General features: G+C 38.4%; 1 protein-coding gene across 4 annotated transcripts in view; it reads right to left on the bottom strand.

Moving 5' to 3' along the window:
- Window positions 1–4,097, bottom strand: part of tinc (tincar) — a 61,434-nt gene extending 57,337 nt beyond the window's left edge. For all 4 annotated transcript variants that reach the window (XM_012367620.2, XM_012367622.2, XM_012367621.2 and 1 more), the window contains exon 1: window positions 4,051–4,097. The gene's annotated coding sequence lies outside the window, so the exon portion shown is untranslated. The remainder of the gene's footprint in view (window positions 1–4,050) is intronic.
- Window positions 4,098–12,441: the final 8,344 nt, after the last annotated feature.

Genomic DNA, 12,441 nt, shown 5'->3' with positions numbered 1-12,441 from the left:
GTATCGCGTAAGGGGAAAGTTATTCCCCTAATCTTAAGAAAATCGATTTCAACAAAAAATAGTGTTCTTAGCTCCTTGCACGTGGACGAATTGCTATCGTTTATCTTTATAATTTCTGTCAAGTCACTATTACATTAAGCAAGAAAGCTGTCAAACGAGAAAAGTTATTAATCATAAATAAAATTTATTTGAAGCATAAATATATATGTTTCATTAAAAAGAAATGCTGAACGTGTCTCACGTTGCGTTATCTCGGATGTAATTAATGTACCTGTATTGCAGTTGTGTAAAATTACTATTAAACTTTATCATTATCACTCCAATATATATTATGTAAATATTTTCATCAAAAAAATTGAATACAAACATGTAGCAGATATTGCTTTAAAATTTTTGCAATTAATACGAAACTAAGAAAATGTGTTATTGCGTACACTGAAGCTCGCTTATCGATCAAAAATTTGATCACAATCTACTTTATCGTTTGTACAAGACGCGATGCGCCGCAATATATTTTTCTCTGCCGTTAGCTCTAAAATCTACTAGAAACTACATACTATATCGCTCTCTTCGCTCGATAGCACTCGTCGACTCTTCTGGGAGTCGTTAGAATAAATGCGACTAGGCTATTTCGTGAGGACTGTGCCGTTCCCCTAGGCGGAAGAAAATCGATTTCTTCGACGGTGAGAGAAAAGATGAGGGAGAGTGGGTAGGATGAATAGGAGGGTATTCTACTTCGCGGATCGCCGATCGGAAAGATGGGACCTCTCCTTTAGGGCGGATAAGACCGCTCCTGCCCGATCACGGCCGTCTGTTTCTACTGAAACTGCACGATCTTCGAAGGGTTCCTAGATCAACTGATCTTTCGCGCATCTCATTCTGCGTCCGCGTAATAGCGCTGCCTATATTTTCCACGTCGCGGAACATCCGATAATGTTGCGCGTTGTACGACTGCGGAAATGACGTTTTAAAATGAATTTGCGGTTCAGAGAAAGCGACCGTTATTCTGTCTCCAGAAAATACTGGATATATATCTAGTTACAATGCAGTCTGCAAGTTCAAACAAATCAAAAAAGAGTAAATCCAAGGGAAACATTATGTTTACACTGGAAATAATGCCATTGTCGTCGTATCTACATCTTCTCATTTAGAAATGTCGTGAATAAATATCTGATAAAAAGATTGCGTGACGCATTAGCGTAGAAGATACACTGATAAAAAGAGCAGTTAATATCTTTCCGAGATGATAAATCCAGTAATTTGTAAGTGCGCTTGATTTATGGTTTAAAAGCATTGTAAAAGGACGCGGAAAATGTGACTTACAGCTCTACTAGTGATTATTGTTAGTGCTGCTGTTGCTTATATCCATTTCTCCCTCCGCGACAGCTTCATTAATAATTTTTTAAATACTTCGTGAATTATTGTATCAATTGGTCAAATATAGACATTACTCAATCGTGCAATAATCTCTTACGATATAAGACTTAATATCCGACTTGACGAAACAATAAGCGTATTGAAAGCGCTCCTTCCATTCTCGGTCGGAAAAAAGTATTAGCTCGCGAATAAGACGCATTGTTACTGAAAAGGGCAATCTTCACGATTCAATAATCCGCCTCAGGCACCGTCTTACGTTAGATTAAGGGAGCAAATGTTTCACGACTGCTGCTGCCATATTACTGTTCTGTGAGCATTAAGGTCTGCTTGTCTTACACTCCCAAGGGGGCAGCAGGAGTCTTGGATAATATGGCACACCATGTGACCCTTGTGTCATTTTTACAGATTCTTAACTCGGAAGAAAATAATAATTGCCAAGGAAAAGAGACTAATGTTTTATCAGACATCGTAAAATCGTAGATCGTTTTTTATGGTCTCTTTACAGTATCTTTACAGAGACCATATTATTTTCCGAGTGTGTGTAAATCTACACGGTTCAGTAAAAATAAGTAAGTGATTAAGATTTATCAAAGAAAACTTACAATTAGTCTGCTGCTAAAACTTCGTTTTATAAAAAGTGTAAAATACATTTAAAAAATCTTTACTGTCAAAATAATTATCATAATTAATATATAAAAATGTGATTACATGCCGCTAAAAAGACAATAAATAGCCTATTAACCATTAGTATTTCCGCAGTAAACTCGATCTACCTGTAGCCTCATCGTTGTTGCAAGATGCGAAAAGCAACACGTAAGCTAAGCACGTAGGCTGTACGCACTAAGAAAGATGTAATTGCGCCCTACGAGGTAGTTAAAAGCACGAAGAGGTTTCCTGTTTACGTGCTTATGTACTTCGGGTCGCAAGTTTCCTTAATAGACAAAGTTCGGTCGTTTTTCCTTGTTAAATTTTCCTCAAATAGCAATTTTGTAATAAAGAATTACTGTTGAACACAATTGTGACACAATATTAAATAATATATTTTTAAACGCATACAGATTTTAGAAATTGTGTCGGATTTGGATAAATTTGCAAGAATATTTGCTGAATTATCGAAAAAGTCTTGAATATTTATATGTTATAAAAATTCTTTGATAATTTTTATTTTATGAATATAGATAGTGAAATATTAATAAGTTTTTTTTTCAGAAAAATGGAGATTTTGACCATTTATTTTTATAAGAACAACAACCTTTTGATAAAGAAAGCAATTATCTAACCAAGGTCTGGGAAGAATCGACATATACAACTGCCACGAGGGAAAAGAAATGGGCGAGTAGGGAGAGCAAAACGGATTTGGTCGAAATTAGAACCTCGAAGCCCATTTCGACTGCGTCGGCAGCTACGTGCGTGATTCGAAGAAGGAAATCACCCCTCAATAACTTCAACAACAACATGGGCGTGCTAACTTGCTCGATTGCTGAAAATGCCATGGTAACTTTTTTTTATCGGCCAAGCAGAACCATTTGTTCAAATTTATAGCGCGGATTTGTGCGATGAAATTGAAATACGGTGAGATTTAAAAACTGGAAGCGCACGAAAAATACTGTAATGGCGATCGTGAAATCCGTGGAAGATCGTGGCCCAGCTTCGAGAAAGACAGTTAAGGCAGTAAAGTCAGAAAGGGGACATGCGATATTTATATCTAAAGTCAATGTTTAATTATCAAGAAATTATTTACTACTTGAAATAAAGATCATCTCCGTAAAATATTAAGAAGTTTTCTAAGAAACAAATATAAAAATTGTGAAGCTAGAAAATGAGTTGTGGAAGATAAAAGGAAACGAAGAGGATAAAGAGATATAAAAAAATGTTCGATAAACGGGAAAGATATTTGCCCTCCGCGGAGAAAGAACGGAACATCTTGAGATTAATTGAGTTTTCGCGCGGAATAAAAAGCATTCACCGATACCGGGTGACGGTGCAGTATCGAGAGCAGCAGCGTGCATTAGTATATTAGATAGGAGAGCAATAGAAGGAGAAAGCAGCGAAGCGATTGAAGCACGGAGGACCGCGCTCACCCCCGGAGGGAGTAGATTAAAAGTTTGTCGAGGTATTTCCCGGCTAAGGGAAGGCAATTCAGCACGATCGCGATGATATCGATTCTCGACGGATCGAGACGGACAGGAGTGAGGAAGGCACGCCGGGTATATAACCGTGTCTCTGCAACTCGACTATTCCGCCGGGTCAGATTCGAGAACTTCCTCGTATTTTCCTGCGATGCTCGAGTTACCGAACGATTGCGTCGGTAAATAGCCGCGCTAGGCCGGCTATGAGAGTTAACTCGGTTTCGACCGTCCGTATCTCCGAAGCCTCCACCGTGAAGTAGAAGCCGGGGGATGCCTCGCCTTCTCTCTCACCTACGCGAGCCTTGAAACTGCGAGTTTGTATGCGACTCGGATTACGGTTGCGCAACGCATCTGTCCCTTGCAATTTTCAATACGATCGGGAATAGCATGTGGACAATTACGGCGCAGACACGGGAAATGCGGACGACAGAGGCACTGCTCTCGCATCTTCCCCAGGGTGGCGCGATAGAGAAGGTATAACATACGAATAGATATATATACTCGTGATATATAATTTATCTAATTGCCGAAGTAATGAACTTACCGAGTAGTAAATCGTCTTCGTATACGAGGATTGGACACCAAACGGACCTGAAACAGAGAGCAAAGTTTTTATTAGATTGGAAGGGACCACGCTCGGCGAACTTGAAGGACGACCGGAAAATACACGGGCCTCCAAAGGGAGTAATTTTATAAATGGCCTTCCGGTGCAAAGTTACATCATCGAAAATTAACTATGCATAGATCCACCGAGCGCAATTTACATATCCTTTTGCCAATTTTGATAGAACGTCGTGCTTATGCGTCGGCGTTATTACCAACAAACGTACCAAAACGTTTCTCGAGTCGAATGTAAATATTCATAAGTGCATAGAACACCGCACTACGGTTATATCGAGAGCTGTGGCGCCGCGGCAAGTTGATTACTATGTCGTGTTAGGCATGATACACCGGCACATCACTTGCAATCAGTTTAAAGTACCCCGTGTTCTAGCGGCCTCGGAACTTTCAAACTCACAGATAAGACCGATACACAGACGCAGCATCTGCGAAACGAAGGCGGGAAAATTGAGCAAGACAACTCCAGCGGTCGGAGTTATTGATCTTGTAATAAGTCAAATACACAAGGCGAAAGTCTTGTAATCTACCTTTTGTGTGACGCGAGGAGAGAGGAATTACAAGAAAATTACTTGAGAAATAAGTTCCAGCCTTCATTAAATAACGTAGCAATATATTACTTTCCAGTTTTATGAAACAAATGTATTTTATAAAATGTAAAATTCGCATTAATGTTTAATAAATTTAATAATTTTCAATTCATTTTTAATACTACTTAAACTCTGTTGTTATATTATATTGCATTAATTATTATTTTAAAATATTAAGTGATATAAATATACTTTTCTCCTAAATTTTTACAACTACGCGACAAATTAATAATTGTGCGAGATATTTCTATCTTCTTACAAATTACACGAACTGCCTGTAAATATTAATTGTGCATAACAAAAGTCCGATTTAATAAATTTAATAATTAATTTAATGCGAGCAATAACTTGGTTCTATGTGGAGAGTGCTTTGTAACTCCTAAATATATCTTCAGCACCCTTCGTATAGTTTACCGACAATTATCTTGTGTTAAACGCAAACTGGTTTCCGCGCCGTCCTAAATTTATCGATCCGGCTCTGTCTCACGACGCAAATACCCGAGAACATTAATTAACCGCCGCGGCGGGCACATCGATCGGCGAAGTCGCTTCTTATCAAGGATGAAGTTCATGCGGCATCACGATTATTAGCGGCTGACCAGCTGCACTGTCAGCGCTGTTCAATTAGCGGGTCGTCTAATTTCCCGATTTCGTGAATTTCTCATATATGATATCGCGGATAACTATATTAATTAAACGAAAGACTTTAGAATCCATTCTAGCATAACTAAACGTATCATAAGGGAAATTGAAGCAGAAATATTATGTTGTCTTCCGCATTTCCAACTTTGATACATTTTTCTGACGTATATTGTTAATTTTCTTCATATTTTCTTCAAAATTATAAATATAGATTCTATAATTTTCTACAGTTCCAACGATACGTCTCTCTGGTATATAATTACTAATTAAATTTTCTAATTACGGATCGGATTTAAAGTAACCTCATGTTACTAGAACCGGCTAGAAAGAGAAATAGAGAGACAGGAATGAGAATAGGAATAAGGCGTGCAGTCGCGTCGTCGAATTATCCACGTGGGCGCATTTCCAAAGTTCTCATTCTGTAATGACACAGTAGGCGACGACCAAATTCCCGTTCGAGCGGAATGTCTCGCGAAGCGTGCGATAATGCGCATCTAATTGTGGCATTATATTTCTATGAGCACAAAGGGAAATGCGGCATTATATTTCCCTGCGACGCGCCGCGCGGAATAACGGCGCAATCTCTATTTCCCGAGAAAGAAATCATCAGTCTCGACTATCCGATTCAGAAAGGACATTTATATTACTTTATGAAAGTGTTGGCACGTATGAGCATTACGCGATAATAGACGAGGGACAGTGGAGACTTCTGACGTAAATCTTATTACCGCACCACGCTGCATAATATCCAAATACATTTCGGTATTGTGGGAGAAATGCTTCGCGGAAGAGATGGAAACGTCCGAGAACATTTAACATTTTTCCATATGTCTATCCCTGTCAAATTTTTCGATGCAACACGCAAGCAGATTTTTCGACGATGCTGATATTACAACCAGCAAGATTAATCTCGCGGGAACGTTGTTGATGGATGGTATCTCGAAGGAAACATCGGAGATTATCCATTAATTACCATTCCACTTTTACGTGCTGCATATTTATTGGATGACGCGAACTTTCTTTCGAGCGTGAAAACGATTGAAGCTATAATTACATTGATCGATTGTAGCAATTTACATGAAACGTACACGTCACGTTTAGCATGATATTAAGAACTGTAATGAGACAGGAGAACTTTCTCCTATTTTATAATACTGATACATAAAAATGCCTTTCTTATGCAATTAATTTATCACTTGAAAGAAAAAGATATAACTTCTGATCTAAAATTTAAAAAATGTATGTATAAAATTTCTGCAAAACATCACAATTATTTATTAAAAAAATTATATTTAATTAAAAAGAAATCAATTTGATCCTCTCGGCTCATATTTTTATAATAAATGTATCACTTGTTTGCATCAGCTTTCAGTAATTTATTATTGCAAAAATATAGTTCTCTTTGATTATCATAAGCTGTATCGACCTCGATATTTTCCAATGAAGTATCGAGCAACATTGGCTCTTGTGGCATTCGATATCATATGAATAAAAATATCAATATCCTATTAAATTTGTGCATCCCGATTGCAATCCGGTTGATTGTACACCAGCGTGCTCGTGTCGATGGACGGCACACGTGGATCGCTCGAACGGGTTTGACACGTTCACAGGTCGAGCGAATCTCGACAGGCTGCACGTTGCATTCGCGTTGCTATTTGCGTTTCGCTGAGGGCACACACGCCGTACATCGTTAATTCCCATACGTTCGTGCCTCCATTTTCGCCTGCCGTGTTTGGACGGCCGCATACACCCAGAATAGCTCGATACGCGCTGCGACCGTAAATTCGCGCCGAATTATACCGACGCGCAATTTGCGAATTCGAGAAACCGCGACGGCGCCAGCGACAAACGAGATTAGTGTCGAAGGACATCGTGGTCGGATCCTAAATATGAAGTACACGAGTTTAATTTGTTTCGATACGGTCTGTTTCGCCCAAGTGAATTTGAATTACGTCTATAGGTTTCAATATCTTGTAAATTATATCTTTCTCTTAATCGCATCTAGAACGTGTCTATAGTAAAATCTTACATTATATCCAATTGAATACATATTATAATATCAAGAGTGCATTCGTGCGTTATATTTGGCGCTAAATGGAATTTATCGAAGTGACAGCGATATTTTTCTCCTCTTTCTGCCGTATCGGATGAAATTTCTTTTTTCTCGTATCGCAAAAATCAAAGATACTGAGATAGGTTTCCGTGTACTTCCAAGTGGTTGTTTTGATATTTACCAGGTAAAATCGCCGGCGCAGCATCGCGGCGCGTAGTATTGGTAAGTGTGCCACGTATTCTGGAAGAAACGTCGGAGACGGTTACATAAACCGCTTTTCCGCCGACGTAGGTAATTCGCGAAGGCGACAAGAGGTGGCGAGGCGATTTTTCATCTGAGTCACGTTTGCGGGAGTCTGGAGCTTTCGGGAAAAAAGAAGCCCGCGTCTCTCCGTCGTCCGCTTTTCGCGCGCGTTCTCGCGCCCTTTCTCCTCCTGACATCAGACTATAGGTGTAAAGGCAACGACGTGACACAACGCTCTTTCATAGTTGTAAGCATACCACCAGCTCCCGGCTCTTTTTCGCTTCTTTACCTTGTGTGCAGCTGTGTGCTCGTCGATTGCAAGAAATCTCTCTATGTACCGAAACAATAGAGGGACAAGCGCTATTGCAAGTATTGAAACGTACCGAGGCAAAAATTGCCTTTGTCGATATTCCTTAAATCGTAAGTTTTTACACAATATAAAATCGTTGCAAAGATACTAAAAATATAACACGTATTTGAAGAAATTATAAAAAATTATGACACAGGTAATATACACCTTTGTATGCAATTGCATGCAGAATTATCGAAAATATCAATAACTGCAAACAATTACAAAATTATATAGAAAACAGTTAAATACAACCTCAAGATAGTTTATACACAGCATGTAGTACCATTAAACATCGGTGCTGTATAATACAGTAAACGTACGAAGAGAAACTGCCCAAGTGCAACCGAATATACGTCAGCTCTCGTGGCTTTATTGAAGCGATCCGTACTCGTCGACTGGAAACGAGTTACCACAGGAAAACTCGACCGCGACTCGTTGAGTTTTCGTTCGGGAAACGCGAATTGGAAGCCGTATGCCGGCGATAGCTTTCGATCGTCGGCGCATTCAGTGCGTCGATCTATTTTCGATTAATCGAACACGGCGGCACGCGTCCTCCGCTTTCCGCCAACTGGAGAGCTCCCGGTAATGGAATTGTCAAGTAAACGCGCACAGCGAGACTGACTCTCCAGAAAGCGAGACACATCCGGGAAAAATGTACTTGGAATGGTAGGGAAGGCAATATCAACGCGCACCAGTTTCCATTTGACAGACAAAATATGAATGAAAATAGCTCAACATCCTTTTTAATGTCTAGCTTGTTCATCGCGTGAATGTCCGAAGCGTGAACAATAGTTTCTTTACTCTTTCATTTGCAGATGCGGTAAGCAATTTTTTTTTTTCATTGAAAATAATTATATTTGATAACAAAACTGTGCAATATCGAAAAAGAAAAGGTGAATTCCTTTTCAGTTTGTACAAGAAAGCGGAACATTGAATGCTAGGATCAACCACTACAATGCTTCAGACATAGACAGTAACAAGAATGGAAATGCGACGGTAGTGGAGAAGGTCTAGCAACTGCTACAGCGAATAACTTGGTGAAACTTTTGATGTGTGTGTTCCAAGTCAAGTACAGAAGTTCCAAGTATAGAAAACTTGCGACAAGTGGAAGCGATTTTCCTAGACGATGTGGTATATATTTGCGCTTACGAACAATAATGAAACGTTACATTATTACACAAATTGTGAGGAAAAAGAACTTTTACGTCTACTTTAAAAAGTGAAAAAAAAAAAGGAATAATTTTACTAACTAAAAATAATCAATTCGGCATTAATCGTAAAAAATTTTACCTATTTTTTAATAACATCTTACTTTCTTGTCATAAAATTTGCTAAGAAATTTCTAAAGAATTCTATTTTTGCAGTAATATTAATTTTATTTGTTTAAACTTTTGTTTAAATATGAAATTAATTGTGTGTTGCGTCTCTCATATTTAATTAAATATTCCACATTTAACTACAGACATGATGTACTAAATTAGATTTAAATACCGTACGCTAAAGATTAAATTTATTATTATTATAACAATTATGTTGCATAATCACGCTGATATGTTGATATTATTGTGCACACACGCAATTTCATTTATGCAATCGTGTAAGTTATATGTAGTCTGCTCATCTCATTACGCGATATTAGCAGTAACTTGATTCGTTATGTTTCAACAAGCTTCACAGGCATTCCTATAATTCCAAAATGATGTCTCGCGTCGTAATTGATATATTCGAGGCTTCAATATCTATTTACACCTCCATTAGTCTATTAGTAAGTCTAAATTAACATATCCATCATTAGACATTAATTCGGCTAGTTTTACGCGCGACGATAATTCGCTTGAATATTTCTGCGCGGTTAGAGATAACATTGAGCGCGAACTCTCTCAATGTTCTAAAAGTGGTAGATAAAGGAATTGTTTCTTCATGCATATGATCGAAACATTTTCATACACCCAATCGAGTTGTGATCGAGTTGCGAACAATATTGGATTGCGTATCGACATCTCTCGACACAATAATACGCTCGTTCCGATAAGTACATATACGAACAAATTTCAAATAAATTTCAGAAAAGTTCTTTGAAAAGGGTATGCATGCGTGTATTTTTTTCCGTACGTAAAAAATCTACATATATATGTTGTACATGTAGATTTTTTACACATATGTACATATATGTACATAATGTGCGAGAGACCAAAACACCCTGTCTTTTTAGGGTGCTTTCGAAATGTGTCGATCATTCGTTGGTTTTTACACATGGTCGAAAGTGATTCGTTTTATCGGTTTTATAACGTGTCGCGCAGCATCCATTATTCTGTTATCCATATGTACATTTTAAAACATGCAAGGTACGTTGCGTGTCATCGTTATCGACATCACGTATCGCGGAATACTTCATTCGAAATTTAGAGTATTGTTGAATATGTATATGAATATAAACAAAAGCCGTCTCTACATAAACGATAATATATAATTTACGAGAATTAACACAACATTTTATGCAGCAAGAATTTTGAGAAAACCAGATACCGTAAGAATTATACAATAAAAATCTTATTAAAACGCGTATCAATATTTTGCAATATTTTATAGTTACACAAAAGCAAGAATAAAAATACATATCGAGTCTATATTGGTCACCTAGTCATAAAAATAAATTCCTATAACAGACGGGGTGAAAATGTGTCAGTTAGCAAATATCGATCAGCCAGCCATCGGTCGTTGGCCTCTTTCTATCTAAACCATGTCTTACGAACGCCCCCTTTATTTACATTTCTACCATGAAATTTTTTCGAGCACTCAGTACAATCGTACTGAGTGGTTTATTCACGAGCCCGCCCCGTGACATTTCGTTACCTTGTAAGTGGAAGTGCAGAATTGATTTTTTAGAAATGCGAAGTAGGAGCATTACAGAGCTCTTCCTGGTACCGGCGCGAGGCTTCGCGGAAGTTGTTCTACTTTTCGTATCGATCGCCACGGTTGAACGACTAAACAATGAAAGCCACGAACGGCGGTATCCGCGTCGCAAGCTATTCTTCACAGGAACATCGATTTTCCATCGAACTGCCTGCGGTAATGAGCGAGAATACGTACGCTCATAGCTACACGGCTGCGAATTTATCGCACAAAGTTTCACGTAGTAAAGAAGAAATGTTTGTCCGCAAAAACACAGCATGATCGTAGTCTATGCAAGTAATGCGCAAGAAATGCGAACTTGCGTTTTGCAGTAATTTGCATCGCCGAATCTATATATAGACGAAGTATCTTCGGCGACGATAATAAGGGATCGCAAGCCGGCGAACAGTTACAGCATCGCAATATTCGCAGGAATATGCGTGTCATCTCGACTGCGCTGAGGGAAAAAAATCTCACTCGAGATGTAATGGGAACGGAGTTTTATGATCGACAGCAGGCAAATACGTATTTTCGTAAGCGCCTGTGCAAAATAAATTTCGTCTTCGCGTTGCGAAGCTGATCATTTATTGGCAGATACGTCGGAGACTGTTATTTCCGGCGATATGTATAGAATGTCTCTGATCAACGTTGATCCTCTTCAGTAATTCATAAACATATGTAAGTTTCTTAGAAAAAAGCGTACCTTAAAAAAATATCATAAAATCGATAAAAATAAATTTCTAAAATGGCGAGCAAAATTTGTTGGAAAAAATCAGTTGAGAAAATAAAGATTTGATGATTTGAATTTTATGGACATTTACATACTTGTCGTGCACTTTGCATATTTTGTGAATATAAGATGCTGCTAACGCTGTGGCTTTGCACCTGCTTCGTACCGATACCTTTACTACGTCATAATTACTCGTCCGTGATAAACAAGTGGAAGAAGACTCGTTTGACACGGCGACGAGTTCTTACGACCGGGATTATATTTAGAGCCTGTAGGTTCAACGGAACCGGTGCTTTGGCGAAACCAGTATGTCGGTTTCGTCGCATCAACACCCCGACCGCTCTCTGTTTAGCCCGCTGGGGCACGCACGTCTCGTACAGTTAATAATTCCGAGGAAAGCAATGATTGTTGGTGCACACGGGTTAAAGGCCTCATTCAGCCACTCGGACGTTTGTCAATACGCAGAAATGTCAATGCGATGTGTACGAGCGCTGATGAACGTTAATATGTTATAAGACGATTCGTGCACGGAATCTGAACATACTCGGAACTCCAAGTAATTGAAGAAATAGATTATGAAATCTTATCCTTTATCTAATTTAAAGTAAACTTTGTTAATAAAACCTTCATCTAAGACTGAAAAAAATATATTGTACAGTTAAATGTAACGATAAAAATTAAAATTTTGCAATGTTTGCTAAAAAAAGATCAACAAATCCGTCCTTAAAACTGAATTGTAGCATATTCGACGTAAGAAGAAGCGAAAATTTCGGAATATTTTATGCGCAGTCTAATCTTCTAATAAAAACGTG

Source organism: Linepithema humile, chromosome 4 (genome assembly GCF_040581485.1).
Source record: "Linepithema humile isolate Giens D197 chromosome 4, Lhum_UNIL_v1.0, whole genome shotgun sequence".
NCBI lineage: Eukaryota > Metazoa > Arthropoda > Insecta > Hymenoptera > Formicidae > Linepithema > Linepithema humile.
Note: the sequence above shows the minus strand (reverse complement) of the source record. Positions and strands in the feature narration are given on the sequence as shown.